Source organism: Borostomias antarcticus, assembly GCF_949987555.1.
Source record: "Borostomias antarcticus genome assembly, chromosome: 5".
Classification (NCBI taxonomy): Eukaryota; Metazoa; Chordata; class Actinopteri; order Stomiiformes; family Stomiidae; genus Borostomias; species Borostomias antarcticus.
The window spans coordinates 16,173,305-16,190,968 of record NC_140238.1 but is presented as its reverse complement, the minus strand read 5'-3'; positions in this window follow the sequence as shown (position 1 = coordinate 16,190,968).

Below are 17,664 nucleotides of genomic sequence, written 5' to 3'. Positions count from 1 at the left end.
CGCCCCGTGGTAGCAGAGCACACACGCAAACATGCACATCTCTCTGCACCTATCAAGCATGTAGAGTGCTGCAGGCGCTCCAGTCTTCACTGAATCAGTTTCATTTTTTGTTCTTTTAAGAATTTACTCTTGTAAAATCTACCTTAACAGTCATTCCATCTTACCTGCCTGTGGAAATACGTTTACCTGCTGTATCTTTTATACCACTATTTTATTCAGTATTTTCTGGGAATATATTGATATGATACTGGAGAGTTATTAGTTTAGGTTGTGGGACATGGAAGTGGACCTGTCCCAGAGCCTTGATGGGTCTTTATTTGGTTATTGCATCCCTGGAGATCCACTTCCAACTCTGTATTTGTTTCACTTTGTTTTGTCTTTCATTGCATTGTAATTAGTGTGAAATAAATTAATATTTTGATTAACTGTTCTTACTGGCTTTTATCTCGACCATTTTCACTGCAACTCTTACTGTAGTACTCTTACTGTAATACTTTTTATACTGGAAGTCTTTCTAACAATATGTTATTATTGCTCAGGGGAGGTACCAACAGTCACCACTAGAGGTCATGCAAGGGCCTGAACCCAGAACTTTACTTGGCCTATCTGTTCCAAACTGAGTAGGCCAACCCCTTTGGCCTATATGAAAACCTGAAATGTTGTTTCCTATGAACTTTTATGATTAAAATGTAATCTATCGGTCTAGCAGATGAGATTAAGCATGGTTGCTACGAGTTGCATGTTGAGCAATGTAGCCTACATGATACATGTTGAGCAATTTGAATCTAAAAACTGTAAATAGCTATAATTTTGCTTCTAGTAAACTAAGAAATGTGATCTAAGAGTCTAAGTTAACGTTTGTGATGTCCAGATCTACACATCTATACATACCTCCTTTTGAAGTGTGATTTCAAGGTGAATAAGATCCCCATCAAACTCGAAATTTCCACAAACAAATTTTGCAGTACTGGAAGATGATATTTACCCATAACTTTTCCCCTAATGGGTCAACTCTATGGAACAACAGAGCAATAACAACAGAGCAATAACAATCAACAGGAAGTCATTGTTTAAAAAAGACTGGTATGAAAAAGGTGTATGTTTTGTAAGTGATATAATGGATTCCAATGGTCACCCTCTAGATTATGCAGCCTTTTTACGGAAATTTAACATGAGTATCTGTACTTTCAGAGAGTATAATAAGGTTTGCAAAGCCATTCCTCTACCACTGATCCAATTAATTAAAAACACTATGCTACATTCTGATGTCAAATCTGCCTTGCCAAATTTATTGATAGAGGATACTAACTTGAAGGATAAAAAATGTAATAACAAAATGATCAGCAACCTTCTGAAATCTAAAGTTTTCTATGATTACAATAGAAAGCTAAATGTACAAGTTCCTAGTCAAGCAGCGGCAATTACAATGGAAAATGCACATTGCAAATTTATTATCAAAATATAGCTGCAAGCAGCAATGTGGGGGCCAAGCAGGTCACGCGACCAGCGCATCAAAGACAACAAGCGAGACACGTCATAGCCACATTCGAATCCCTACCGCAGTTTTGAAAATCGGGCTTACGGTTCAGAATATACGCACTTCCAACTTTGACAGGTTGGTGGCGCTAGAGAGTTTGAGGTGTCAAAATAGACTTGGTGACAGGGGTCACGGGACTGTCCCCGATGAGTGTGCCTAATGTGGTTATGATACATCAAAAGGTTACTGAGATATGACCACACTTCCTGTTTGGCGGCTTGGACGCCAAATTTGATTGGCTGTAGCAGGCGAACGCCTTTGACAATCGAAAATCCCTGGAAGACTTTTGTGGACATAGGTCTAGAGAATGTGTACAACCAGTTTCATGTAGATTTGTGAAAATCCCTAGGAGGAGATAACTTTTTAAGTGTTTTACACAAAATACAAAATGGCGGTAAATCCAGTTGGTGGAAAATAACATCATAAGGTGGGATGAGCTCGGCATGAGCCAGGGATTCCAACGGTACCTAATTTTTTAAAAACGGTCAAACGGGTCAAAAGTTGTGTGCCTAAACGCACTTCCAACTTTGACATGGTGGTGGCGCTAGAGGATTCGAGCTGTCGCGATGACACTGACGGGTCATGGCACTGTTCCTGATGAGTGTGCCAAATGTGGCTTTGATACATTAACAATTTGCTGAGATATGACCCCATATTCTGTTTGGCGGCTTGGACGCCAAATTTGATTGGCTGTAGCGGGCGAACGCTTTCGAGAACTGAAAATCCCTGTACAAATTTTGTGGACATTGGTCTAAAGAATGTCTATACCGAGTTTCGTGCAGATTGGTCGAAATTCCTAGGAGGAGATACATTTTAAGTGTTTTTCATAAAATCCAAAATGGCGGGAAATCCAATATGGCGGAAAATGATGTCATAGGGTGCGTTGAACTCGTCTTGAGAAAAAGGAATCCAAGGTGCCTTGTTTTTGAAAATCGTGCTTACAGGTCAAAGGTTGCGTGCACAAATGCACCTCCAACTTTGACATGTTGGTGGCGCTAGAGGGTTCGAGCTGTGGACATGGGTCTCAGTGAAAAGACTCAGGGGACTGTCATGAATGAGTGTGCCAATTTTCACAACTTTTTACCATACGGTTCTATGGGCTGCCATAGACTCCAATGGCAGAAGAATAAATAATAACTAGTGCTGCGAGCAGCAGTGAGCGGGCCCTCGCACCCCATGCGGGTCGGGGTGTGGCGCCGTCAAAGTGTGTGCTATTTCGGTGTCCAGTACTGAGAGAAACTTCCTGTCACCAGTAGGTGGCGCTCTAAGCGTGACTCAATACCAACACATAGATGTGTTAAGGACAGTACCTTGATGAAGCGTGAGAAATGTTGTGTAAATCAGACAATGTATGTAGGAGTTATGATGACATCCTGTAAGCAGTAGGTGGCGCTATTAGTATGACCCAATGCTCGCGCACAGATGTGTTCAGGATGCGACCTTCAACAACCCTGAGCAATTTGGAGTAAATGGGATAACGTATGTAGGAGTTATGAGGACTTCCTGCTTGACCTGTAGGCGGCGCTATAAGTATGACTCAATACTGACCTACAGATGTGTTCAGGATGTGACCTTCATCAACCCTGAGCAATTTGGAGTAAATGGGATAACATATGTAGGAGTTATGAGTACTTCCTGTTTCACCAGTAGGTGGCGCTGTAAGTGCGACTCAATACCGACGCATAGATGTGTTCAGAATGTCACCTTCATGAAGCATCAGCAATTTGGTGCAAATCGGATAATGTATGGAGGAGTTATGAGGACTTCCTGTTTCACCAATAGGTGGCACTATAAGTATGATGCAATACTGACACATAGATGTGTTCAGGACAGAACCGTTATGAAGCGTGAGATATATCGGACAAATTGGATAATGTATGAAGGAGTTATGAGGACTTCCTGTTTCACCAATAGGTGGCGCAATAAGTATGATGCAATACTGACACAAAGATTTGTTCAAGACAGAACCGTCATGAAGCGTGAGATATATCGGACAAATTGGATAATGTATGGAGGAGTTATGAGGACTTCCTGTTTCACCAATAGGTGGCGCTATAAGTATGACACAATACGGACACATATTTCTGTTCAGGACCGAACCGTCATGAAGCGTGAGATATATCGGACAAATTGGATAATGTATGGAGGAGTTATGAGGACTTCCTGTTTCACCAATAGGTGGCGCTATAAGTATGACGCAATACTGACACATAGATGTGTTCAGGACAGAACCGTCATGAAGCGTGAGATATATCGGACAAATTGGATAATGTATGGAGGAGTTATGAGGACTTCGTGTTTTTTGGCGAAATGTCAAACTTTGGCGGGGCCCCACGGCAAGGGTGTTTGGTGAAAAGCGAATGAAATATCCGATTTTCACCGGGACTGATGTATCTGCAAAGTTTCATCCGTTTTCATCGATGTTTAGGCCGCCAAAAAGGCATTTGTTTGGGGAGAAGAAGGAGGAGAAGAAGGAGAATAATAATAATACTTCGAGTTTCAATAGGGCCTCGCACCGCCAGTGCTCGGGCCCTAACTAGTGCTGCAAGCAGCAGTGAGCGGGCCCTCGCACCCCACGCGTGTCGGGGTGCTGCGCCGTTAAAGGCTGTGCTATTTCGGTGTGCAGTACTGAGAGAAACTTCCTGTCACCAGTAGGTGGCGCTCTAGGCGTGACTCAATACCGAAGCATAGATGTGTTCAGGACGGTACCTTGATGAAGCGTGAGAAATGTTGAGTAAATCGGATAACGTATGTAGGAGTTATGAGGACTTCCTGTTTCACCAGTAGGTGGCGCTGTAAGTGTGACTCAATACCGACACATAGATGGGTTCAGAAGGCCACCTTCATGAAGCGTCAGCAATTTGGTGCAAATCGGATGATGTATGCAGGAGTTATGAGGACTTCCTGTTTCACCAATAGGTGGCGCAATAAGTATGATGCAATACTGACACAAAGATGTGTTCAGGACAGAACCGTCATGAAGCGTGAGATATATCGGACAAATTGGATAATGTATGGAGGAGTTATGAGGACTTCCTGTTTCACCAATAGGTGGCGCTATAAGTATGATGCAATACTGACACATACATGTGTTCAGGACAGAACCGTCATGAAGCGTGAGATATATAGGACAAATTGGATAATGTATGGAGGAGTTATGAGGACTTCCTGTTTCACCAATAGGTGGCGCTATAAGTATGACGCAATACTGACACATAGATGTGTTCAGGACAGAACCCTCATGAAGCGTGAGATATATCGGACAAATCGGATAATGTATGGAGGAGTTATGAGGACTTCCTGTTTTACCAATAGGTGGCGCTATAAGTATGACGCAATACTGACACATAGATGTGTTCAGGACAGAACCTTCATGAAGCGTGAGATATATCGGACGAATTGGATAATGTATGGAGGAGTTATGAGGACTTCCTGTTTCACCAATAGGTGGCGCTATAAGTATGATGCAATACTGACACATAGATGTGTTCAGGAAAGAACCGTCATGAAGCGTGACATATATCGGACAAATTGGATAATGTATGGAGGAGTTATGAGGACTTCCTGTTTCACCAATAGGTGGCGCTATAAGTATGACGCAATACTGACACATAGATGTGTTCAGGACAGAACCGTCATGAAGCGTGAGATATATCGGACGAATTGGATAATGTATGTAGGAGTTATGAGGACTTCCTGTTTCACCAATAGGTGGCGCTATAAGTATGAATCAATACTGAAACACAGATGTGTACAGGACAGAACCGTCATGAAGCGTGAGATATATCGGACAAATTGGATAATGTATGTAGGAGTTATGAGGACTTCCTGTTTCACCAATAGGTGGCGCTATAAGTATGACGCAATACTGACAAATAGATGTGTTCAGGACAGAACCTTCATGAAGCGTGAGATATATCGGAGAAATTGGATAATGTATGGAGGAGTTATGAGGACTTCCTGTTTCACCAATAGGTGGCGCTATAAGTTTGACGCAATACTGACACATAGATGTGTTCAGGACAGAACCGTCATGAAGCGTGAGATATATCGGACAAATTGGATAATGTATGGAGGAGTTATGAGGACTTCCTGTTTCACCAATAGGTGGCGCTATAAGTATGACGCAATACTGACACATAGATGTGTTCAGGACAGAACCGTCATGAAGCGTGAGATATATCGGACAAATTGGATAATGTATGGAGGAGTTATGAGGACTTCGTGTTTTATGGCGAAATGTCAAACTTTGGCGGGGCGCCACGGCAAGGGTGTTTGGTGAAAACTCAATTTTTTTGATAACTTTTGATCACAAAGGTCTTAAGATGAAGCTGACCCGATATGAAGTTGATCGGATGAAATCTGTAGGAGGAGTTCGTCGAAGTACGAGGCATGGAAATGGTCAAAACAAGGACAAAATGGCACATTAAAAGCAAAATGGCGGCCTTCCTGTTGCATGTTGGGTATAGCTCCAAGAGACATTTTAGTGCGTCTCGATGAACTTCATATGCCCTCCGAATTTCGTTCGCCTACATCAAACTGAAAGGTGGGGCTCGCCATTTTAGATTTTCCAGGGGGCGCTCTTGAGCCGTTTTGCCACGCCCAGTTCCGTCACCCATGAATTATCAAATTTTTCACCGGGACTGACGTATCTGCAAAGTTTCATCCGTTTTCATCGATGTTCAGGCCGCCTAAAAGGCATTTGTTTGGAGTAAAGGAGAAGGAGAAGGAGAAGGAGAAGAAGGAGAAGGAGAAGAATAATAATCCTTCGAGTTTCAATAGGGCCTCGCACCGCCAGTGCTCGGGCCCTAACTAGTGCTGCGAGCAGCAGTGAGCGGGCCCTCGCACCCCACGCGTGTCGGGGTGCTGCGCCGTTAAAGGCTGTGCTATTTCGGTGTGCAGTATTGAGAGAAACTTCCTGTCACCAGTAGGTGGCGCTCTAGGTGTGACTCAATACCGAAGCATAGTTGTGTTCAGGACGGTACCTTGATGAAGCGTGAGAAATGTTGAGTAAATCGGATAACGTATTTAGGAGTTATGAGGACTTCCTGTTTCACCAGTAGGTGGCGCTGTAAGTGCGACTCAATACCGACACATAGATGGGTTCAGAAGGCCACCTTCATGAAGCGTCAGCAATTTGGTGCAAATCGGATGATGTATGCAGGAGTTATGAGGACTTCTTGTTTCACCAATAGGTGGCGCTATACGTATGACGCAATACTGACACATAGATGTGTTCAGGACAGAACCGTCATGAAGCGTGAGCTATATCGGACAAATTGGATAATGTATGGAGGAGTTATGAGGACTTCCTGTTTCACCAATAGGTGGCGCTATAAGTATGACGCAATACTGACACATAGATGTGTTCAGGACAGAACCGTCATGAAGCGTGAGATAAATCGGACAAATTGGATAATGTATGGAGGAGTTATGAGGACTTCCTGTTTCACCAATAGGTGGCGCTATAAGTATGACGCAATACTGAAACATAGATGTGTTCAGGACAGAACCGTCATGAAGCGTGAGATAAATCGGACAAATCGGATAATGTATGGAGGAGTTATGAGGACTTCCTGTTTCACCAATAGGTGGCGCTATAAGTATGACGCAATACTGACACATAGATGTGTTCAGGACAGAACCGTCATGAAGCGTGAGATATATGGGACAAATTGGATAATGTATGGAGGAGTTATGAGGACTTCCTGTTTCACCAATAGGTGGCGCTATAAGTATGACGCAATACTGACACATAGATGTGTTCAGGACAGAACCGTCATGAAGCGTGAGATAAATCGGACAAATCGGATAATGTATGGAGGAGTTATGAGGACTTCCTGTTTCACCAATAGGTGGCGCTATAAGTATGACGCAATACTGACACATAGATGTGTTCAGGACAGAACCTTCATGAAGCGTGAGATATATCGGACGAATTGGATAATGTATGGAGGAGTTATGAGGACTTCCTGTTTCACCAATAGGTGGCGCTATAAGTATGATGCAATACTGACACATAGATGTGTTCAGGACAGAACCGTCATGAAGCGTGAGATATATCGGACAAATTGGATAATGTATGGAGGAGTTATGAGGACTTCGTGTTTTATGGCGAAATGTCAAACTTTGGCGGGGCGCCACGGCAAGGGTGTTTGGTGAAAACTCAATTTCTTTGATAACTTTTGATCACAACGGTCTTAAGATGAAGCTGACCCGATATGAAGTTGATCGGATGAAATCTGTAGGAGGAGTTCGTCGAAGTACGAGGCATGGAAATGGTCAAAACAAGGACAAAATGGCACATTAAAAGCAAAATGGCGGCCTTCCTGTTGCATGTTGGGTATAGCTCCAAGAGACATTTTAGTGCGTCTCGATGAACTACATATGCCCTCCGAATTTCGTTCGCCTACATTAAACTGAAAGGTGGGGCTCGCCATTTTAGATTTTCCAGGGGGCGCTCTTGAGCCGTTTTGCCACGCCCATTTCCGTCACCCATGAATTATCAAATTTTTCACCGGGTCTGACGTATCTGCAAAGTTTCATCCGTTTTCATCGATGTTCAGGCCGCCTAAAAGGCATTTGTTTGGAGTAAAGGAGAAGAATAATAATCCTTCGAGTTTCAATAGGGCCTCGCACCGCCAGTGCTCGGGCCCTAAATATACCTGCAAGCAGGAATGTGGGGGCCAAGCAGTTTAACTGCAAGCAGACAAGGAATCAGCTAGACTGATGTGGTGACATGTTTGACAAGGGTCAAGGATGGGCCCGAGATTTTCGGAAGTCAGACATATGGTTGAACGGTACCTGCTGCTTGCAAGTCCAACATGCTAACCACTGTGCTACGCCGGATGTTACAAATGTGAATCACCCTAGTCCACAAGGCATGTTAGCCTTCGCTAACCTATTAGCTGAATCCCAATCTGAGTCTGAGTCCTGAGCACTTAATTAATGTCAGCTGGAAGGGCCAGAGGGTGGAAGGGCCCTAAATTAAATGTTATTAAAGCATTTATGATACAACCCAAGTTCCTGTTTAGCGGCATTGTCGCCAAATGCAACTGGCTGTCACAAGCGAACGCATCCAAATCTCATATTGAACCTTTGTAGACTAGGATTGGTCTACAGATTATGTGTAGGCCTACCACGTTTCATGCAGATAGGAGGAAAATCTGACATGGGGTTGAACGAGATTTAAACTCAGTACCTGCTGCTTGCAAGGCCGACTTGCTATCCACTGTGCTACGCCTGATCTTGCAAAAGAGAATCGCCCTAGTCCACAAGGCATGTCAGCCGTTGCTTCCTCTCGATTGATTGAGGGGGGGTGTCGTCATTTAAATTAGCACATGGCGAAAAGTATACATAGCAGTGCGTAAATATTTACTTCTATTGGACTTACGGGTCAAAAGTGGCGTGCATAAATGCATTGCCAACTTTGACATGTTGGTGGCGCTAGAGTGTAGGAGCTGAGGACATGGGTCTTGGTAAGAGGGGTCATGGGACTGTCCCGAATCAGTGTGCCAAATTTCATAACTTTCTACCATACAGTTCTATGGGCTGCTATAGACTCCAATGGCAGAAGAGTATAATAAAGAAAGAAAGAAAAAAAGGATAATAATAAGAAAAGGTAGAAACATAATGGTGCAAGACTGACGTGGCGACATGTTTGACAAGGGTCAAGGCTGGTGCAGAGAATTTCAAAAGTCAGACATGTGGTGGAACGGGATTCGATCTCTGTACCTGCTGCTTGCAAGGCCGACATGCTAACCACTGTGCTACGCAGGATGTTGCGAAGGTAAACCACCCTAGTCCACAAGGCATGTTAGCCTTTGCTAACCCTATTAGCTGAATCCCAATCTGAGTCTGAGTCCTGAGCACTTAATTAATGTCAGCTGGAAGGGTCGCTACCTCTCGGTTGAGTGAGAGGGGGGGGGGGTGTCGTCGTTTAAATTGGCACACAGCGAAAAGTATACATAGCATAGCTCAACTATTTACTTCTTCAGAATCCAGACAATCATGCGAACATTTCCATGTATAATATGTCGTTCGGTCTTCAGAAGTGAAGAAGAGGTGACGAGTTAGAAAAATTAACACTGATTCTGTCATTTTCTAGAGTGTGGATCCATTGTTTTCAATGGAGGGGGGGAGTCGTCATTCCAACTGTCACACAGTGAAAAATATACATCGGAGAGCTTAGCTTTTTTGATTTTATGAATCCCAAGAGTCGTGTGAACGTTTTGATATATAATATGTGTTTGAGCTGTGAGAATTGGAAGAGGGATGGCAGTTTAGAAAATGTGTGACTTTTTCCAAAATGCGCCTTTCACCACTCTGAAAGTGGTGAAATTGTGCAGAAGACAAAAAGTGTTCTTTGCATTCTGCAATCAAACAAATGAAGTAATAATGAAACCATTGGGTGTTTTGAACTCAGCATGAGCCAGGGAATCCATTGCTACCATAATTTTGAAGATTGGACATACAGTTCAAAGGTTACAGGCATAAACACAACTCCAACTTTGACATGCTGGTGGCGCTAGAGTGCACGAGATGTCAACATAAGGCTTGGTGACAGATGTCATGGGTGTGTCCCGGATGAGTCTGCCAAATGTGGTTTTGATAGATTAAAACATTACTGAGATATGACCCCAGTTCCTGTTTTGCAGCTTTTCTGCCAATTTTGATTGGCTGTCACGAGCGAACGCAATGGATAATCAAAAATCCCTGTACATCCTTTGTAGACATTGGTGTATAGATGACATCCACCGATTTCCGTGCAGATTGGTGAAAGTTCCTAGGAGGAGATACATTTTAAGGGTTTTGCACATCATTCAAAATGGCGGAGAAGCCAAGATGGCCACAATTACATCATAGAGTGCGTTGAATCCGGCTTGAGCCAAGGAATTAAAGGACACCTGAAGTTTGAAAATTGGACTTGCTGAAGAAAAGCTGCATGCATAAATGCACCTCCAACTTTGACACGTTGGTGGCGCTAGAGAGGGTGAGGTGTGGACATGAGACTTGGTGAGGAGGGTCAGGGCACTGTCCCGAATGAGTGTGCCATTTTTCATAACTTTCTACCATAAGCTTCTATGGGCTGCCATAGACTACAATGGCAGAGGAATAATAAATAAGAAAAGGTAGAAACTTAATGGAGGCCTACGCAGCTTCGCTGCTTGGCCCCCAATTAAAGCTGCAAGCAGCGTTGTGGGGGCCAAGCTGACCACGCAAAAGATGAAGCAAATACGACTGATGTTTTGAAGGCTTTAGAGATATGTTTGTCGGACTGCAACTACACTGCAGACTTGGAAAACACAGCAAACTTTATAACCACTGCAAACTTCAACCACTGCAAACCTTGAAAATCATTCAGCTCAATAAAACAAGAAAAGTAGGCTGGTCTAATACTCAACACTCGTTGAATTTCGTTCGCCTACATCAAACTGAAAGGTGGGGCTCGCCATTTTAGATTTTCCAGGGGGCGCTCTTGAGCCGTTTTGCCACGCCCATTTCCGTCACCCATGAATTATCAAATTTTTCACCGGGTCTGACGTATCTGCAAAGTTTCATCCGTTTTCATCGATGTTCAGGCCGCCTAAAAGGCATTTGTTTGGAGTAAAGGAGAAGAATAATAATCCTTTGAGTTTCAATAGGGCCTCGCACCGCCAGTGCTCGGGCCCTAAATATACCTGCAAGCAGGAATGTGGGGGCCAAGCAGTTTAACTGCAAGCAGACAAGGAATCAGCTAGACTGACGTGGTGACATGTTTGACAAGGGTCAAGGATGGGCCCGAGATTTTCGGAAGTCAGACATATGGTTGAACGGTACCTGCTGCTTGCAAGGCCAACATGCTAACCACTGTGCTACGCCGGATGTTACAAATGTGAATCACCCTAGTCCACAAGGCATGTTAGCCTTCGCTAACCTATTAGCTGAATCCCAATCTGAGTCTGAGCACTTAATTAATGTCAGCTGGAAGGGCCAGAGGGTGGAAGGGCCCTAAATTAAATGCTATTAAAGCATTTATGATACAACCCAAGTTCCTGTTTAGCGGCATTGTCGCCAAATGCAACTGGCTGTCACAAGCGAACGCATCCAAATCTCATATTGAACCTTTGTAGACTAGGATTGGTCTACAGATTATGTGTAGGCCTACCACGTTTCATGCAGATAGGAGGAAAATCTGACATGGGGTTGAACGAGATTTAAACTCAGTACCTGCTGCTTGCAAGGCCGACTTGCTATCCACTGTGCTACGCCTGATCTTGCAAAAGAGAATCGCCCTAGTCCACAAGGCATGTCAGCCGTTGCTTCCTCTCGATTGATTGAGGGGGGGTGTCGTCATTTAAATTAGCACATGGCGAAAAGTATACATAGCAGAGCGTAACTATTTACTTCTATAGAATCCAGACAATCACACAAACATTTTGAGGTATAATATGTCCTTCTGTCTTCAAAAGTGTAGGAGAGGTGACGAGTTAGAAACACAACATTGATTCAGTCATTTTCTGCTTCAAGTTAGAGCGTGGCTCCATTGGTTTCAATGGAGGGGGGGAGTCATCATTCAAACTGTCACACGGCAAAAAACAACTTTGACACGTTGGTGGCGCTAGAGTGCTCAACTTGTCAACATGTGACTTGGTTATAGAGGTCATGGGAGGGTCCCTAACCAGTCTGCTAAATGTGCTTTTGATACATTAAAGCATTTATGCAATATGTCCTAACTTCCTGTTTGGAGGCTTTGTCACCAAATTCAATTGGCTGTCACAAGCAAACGCATTGGAATATCAACAACTCAAATCAATCCTTTGTAGACATTGGTCTCCAGATTATGTGTATACATTTTTTTTGCAGATTAGTGAAAATCTATAGGAGGAGTAGCATTTTAAGTGTTTTTCACTAAATCCAAAATGGCAGACAATCCAATATAGTATGCATGACGTAATAGGGTTCGTTTAACTCGGCTTGAGCCAAGGAATCATATGGCACCTTGATTTTGAAAATTGGACTTACGGGTCAAAAGTGGCGTGCATAAATGCATTGCCAAATTTGACATGTTGGTGGCGCTAGAGTGTAGGAGCTGAGGACATGGGTCTTGGTAAGAGGGGTCATGGGACTGTCCCGAATCAGTGTGCCAAATTTCATAACTTTCTACCATACAGTTCTATGGGCTGCTATAGACTCCAATGGCAGAAGAGTATAATAAAGAAAGAAAGAAAAAAAGGATAATAATAAGAAAAGGTAGAAACATAATGGTGCAAGACTGACGTGGCGACATGTTTGACAAGGGTCAAGGCTGGTGCAGAGAATTTCAAAAGTCAGACATATGGTGGAACGGGATTCGATCTCTGTACCTGCTGCTTGCAAGGCCGACATGCTAACCACTGTGCTAAGCAGGATGTTGCGAAGGTAACCCCCCTAGTCCACAAAGCATGTTAGCCTTTGCTAACCCTATTAGCTGAATCCCAATCTGAGTCTGAGTCCTGAGCACTTAATTAATGTCAGCTGGAAGGGTCGCTACCTCTCGGTTGAGTGAGAGGGGGGGGGGTGTCGTCGTTTAAATTGGCACACAGCGAAAAGTATACAAAGCATAGCTCAACTATTTACTTCTTCAGAATCCAAACAATCATGCGAACATTTCCATGTATAATATGTCGTTCGGTCTTCAGAAGTGAAGAAGAGGTGACGAGTTAGAAAAATTAACACTGATTCTGTCATTTTCTAGAGTGTGGATCCATTGTTTTCAATGGAGGGGGGGAGTCGTCATTCCAACTGTCACACAGTGAAAAATATACATCGGAGAGCTTAGCTTTTTTGATTTTATGAATCCCAAGAGTCGTGTGAACGTTTTGATATATAATATGTGTTTGAGCTGTGAGAATTGGAAGAGGGATGGCAGTTTAGAAAATGTGTGACTTTTTCCAAAATGCGCCTTTCACCACTCTGAAAGTGGTGAAATTGTGCAGAAGACAAAAAGTGTTCTTTGCATTCTGCAATCAAACAAATGAAGTAATGACCCAATGGTTTGGAGCGCTAGAGCGTTCGAGCTGTGGACATGGGTCTTGGTGAGAAGACTCAGGGGACTGTCATAAATGAGTGTGCCAATTTTCTCAACTTTTTACCATACGGTTCTATGGGCTGCCATAGACTCCAATGGCAGAAGAATAAATAATAAGAAAAGGTACAAGAACAATGGGTGCCAGCGCTGCGCTGCTTGGCCCCCAATAATATGAAAAGGTAGAAACTTAATGGTGGCCTACGCAGCTGCGCTGCTTGGCCCCCAATAATAATAATAAGAAAAGGTACAAGAACAATGGGTGCCAGCGCTGCGCTGCTTGGCCCCAAAATATAGCTGCAAGCAGCAATGTGGGGGCCAAGCAGGACGCGTGACCAGTGCATCAAAGACAACAAGCGAAATACGCCATAGCCGCGTTCGAATCTCTACTGCAGTATTGAAAATCGGGCATACGGTTCAGAATAAATGCATTTCCAGCTTTGACAGGTTGGTGGTGCTAGAGAGTTTGAGGTATCGACAGACTTGGTGATAGGGGTCACTGGACCGTTCCCGATGAGTGTGCCTAATGTGGTTATGATACATTAAAACGTTAGTGAGATATGGCAGCTTGGACGCCAAATTCGATTGGCTGTAGTGGGCGAACGCCTTTGACAATCGAAAATCCCTGTGATAATTTTGTGGACATTGGTCTATTGAATGTGTACAGCCAGTTTCATGTAGATGGGTGCAAATCCCTAGGAGGAGATACATTTTAAGTGTTTTACACAAAATACAAAATAACGGGAAATCCAATTGATGGAAAATGACATCATAGGGTGCGATGAACTCTGCATGAGCCAGGGATTCCAACGGTACCTCACTTTTGAAAATCGGTCACACGGGTCAAAAGTTGTGTGCCTAAATGCACTTCCAACTTTGACATGGTGGTGGCGCTAGAGGATTCGAGCTGTCGCGATGACACTTCCTGACAAGGTTCATGGGACTGTCCCCGATGAGTGTCCCAAATGTGGCTTTGATACATTAACAATTTGCTGAGATATGACCCCATATCCTGTTTGGCGGCTTGGACGCTAAATTTGATTGGCTGTAGCGGGCGAACGCTTTGGAGAATCGAAAATCCCTGTAAGACTTTTGTGGAAATTGATCTAGAGAATGTGTATACCGAGTTTTGTGCAGATTGGTTGACATTCCTAGGAGGAGATACATTTTAAGTGTTTTTAACAAAATCCAAAATGGCGGGAAATCCAATACGGCGGAAAATGATGTCATGGGGTGCGTTGAACTCGGCTTGAGCCAAGGAATCCAACGGTACCTCGTTTTTGAAAATCGGGCTTACAGGTCAAAAGTTGTGTGCACAAATGCACCTCCAAATTTGACATGTTGGTGGCGCTAGAGAGTTCGAGCTGTGTACATGTGTCTTGGTGAAAAGACTCAGGGGACTGTCATGAATAAGTGTGCCAATTTTCACAACTTTTTACCATACGGTTCTATGGGCTGCCATAGACTCCAATGCCAGAGGAAGATGAATAATAAGAAAAGGTACAAGAACAATGGTGGCCTGCGCAGCTTCGCTGCTTGGCCCCCAATAATAAGAAAAGGTACAAGAACAATGGTGGCCTGCGCAGCTTCGCTGCTTGGCCCCCAAATATAGCTGCAAGCAGCAATGTGGGGGCCAAGCAGGACGCGCGACCAGCGCATCAAAGACAAAAAGCGAAACACGCCATAGCCGCATTCGAATCCCTACCGCAGTTTTGAAAATCGGGCATACGGTTCAGAATAAACGCACTTCCAACTTTGGCAGGTTGGTGGCGCTAGAGAGTTCGAGGTGTTGACTTGGTTACAGGGGTCACGGGACCGTCCCCGACGAGTGTGACAAATGTGGTTATGATACAACGAAATGTTATTGAGATATGACCACACTTCCTGTTTGGTGGCTTGGACGCCAAATTCGATTGGCTGTAGTGAGTGAACGCCTTCGACAATTGAAAATCCCTGTAATCCTTTTGTGGACATTGGTCTAGAGAATGTGTACAGCCAGTTTCATGTAGATTGGTGAAAATCCCTAGGAGAAGATACATTTTAAGTGATTTACACAAAATACAAAATGGTGGGAAATCCCATTGGTGGAAAATGACATCATAGGGTGCGATGAAATCGGCATGATACGGTTCTATGGGCTACCATAGACTCCAATGCCAGAGGAAGATGAATAATAAGAAAAGGTACAAGAACAATGGTGGCCTGCGCAGCTTCGCTGCTTGGCCCCCAATAATAAGAAAAGGTACAAGAACAATGGTGGCCTGCGGAGCTTCGCTGCTTGGCCCCCAATAAGAAAAGGTACAAGAACAATGGTGGCCTGCGCAGCTTTGCTGCTTGGCCCCCAAAAAGGTACAAGAACAATGGTGGCCTGCGCAGCTTCGCTGCTTGGCCCCCAATAATAAGAAAAGGTACAAACACAATGCTGTGTATGTTCTACATACGGCCGCTATAGGTGACGATTCATCTGCGCCACGTGCGGAAATTACGCGGCCATTTACGGAAACGCGAGATCTGCCGATTAGTAGCCACTACGTTAGAACGACACGTCATTCAGAAGTTGCGGACGCGTGCAAAGAACGCACGTGATCACGTGGGCAGGAACTTCCGTTATAAACTCACTTGGCTGACTCTAGATTTACAGGTATTTATATGACTTGGTCTGCACGTCTTTTTCGCACGGTGCAAATATGGTTGCGGCCGCGTGCAAAAAACGTGGGCAGGAACTTCCGTAATAAACTCACTTGGCTGACACTAGATTTACAGGTATTTATATGACTTGGTCTGCACATCTTTTTCGCACGGTGCAAATATGGTCACTTACTTACTAAACCCTGACCACTGGCTATATTTAGCATTTACAGTACCACTGGCTATATTTAGCATTTACCAGTACAAAAACGAATTAATGCTATATGGGGATATAGCAGCAAGCATTATGATACAAACCAATATAAGACTGAACACCATTAACAGTTTAGAACATTTTATTACACAAAGTACATTACAAATTAAAAGTATACATATTTACAAGGATGAGGTTTACGGTCTGTCACATTACGCATAGCCAGAAAAGCAAAAAAAAGTATGTACAAGCTCTGGCTAGCAACCCATTATCTGACAATTGCAAAAGTTCTAAAAACAAAAATGAAACAAAGTGCGCATTCTGTGGCAGGCAGACCGGGAACACACCGTTGTATCCCACAAAAAAAAGGTTAAAATGTACAAAAACTATTTACAAAAAAGGCATCCATCCTGGCAGGCTGGAAAGGCAGGTTTAGGGAGACGGGCTGGGGGTCACCCACATCTGAATCGAGGGTCTGGGCAGAAGAGGTCATCCTCATCTGAATACTCCACTGTGGTCAGGGCTGGAGCTGCGGTCAGGGGCTGGGCTGGGGAGGTCAGCTGGGCTGGAGCAGATGCCTAAGGACATAATGAAATGGCTGTAAAAGCAAGTCGCATACGTTCATTGGAAGCGTGCCATGTCACTGGATACGAGAAAATTAACTGCCTGACATCACATACCTTTTTGCATCGAGCAGGGGCATGTTTCAGCATCTCCTGCAGCTGGGCAGACACCTCCGTCACAGTGGTGCTTGGCTTACAGGCCATAACTGCACCTTTTAACCAAAAAGGGAATGGTTTCAATGCACATGGCATGAAGCAAAGACGATGTATTATTTTGCGAAAATATGAACAATCCCTTACGTAATATGACATTGTAGAGGGTCAAATTCTTCAGAGGCTTCTTCCCCCTCTTCCCATGGACGCTGTAGACACACCACACTCTGTGTATGGCAATGGCTGACAGCACCCGCCGGACCACATCTGGCAGATCTTTGCCGCCAATGGAACTCAGATATCGTGTCTGCAAAACATAAAGACAATCATTTACTTTTACATTTCCTTAACACTTCCCTGCAAAAATAAGGAACAAAGTTCTGCCCTGAAGTTACTCACCATCTTCCTTTGATGATCCTTGTCCTTGAGCTGCTCCTCCAAGACCAGCAGCTCCTCCTCCGTTTTAGCAGGGTGCAGGTCATCCAGTACTGCTCCCCAATAGCTGTCTGCAGACTCGCCGGAC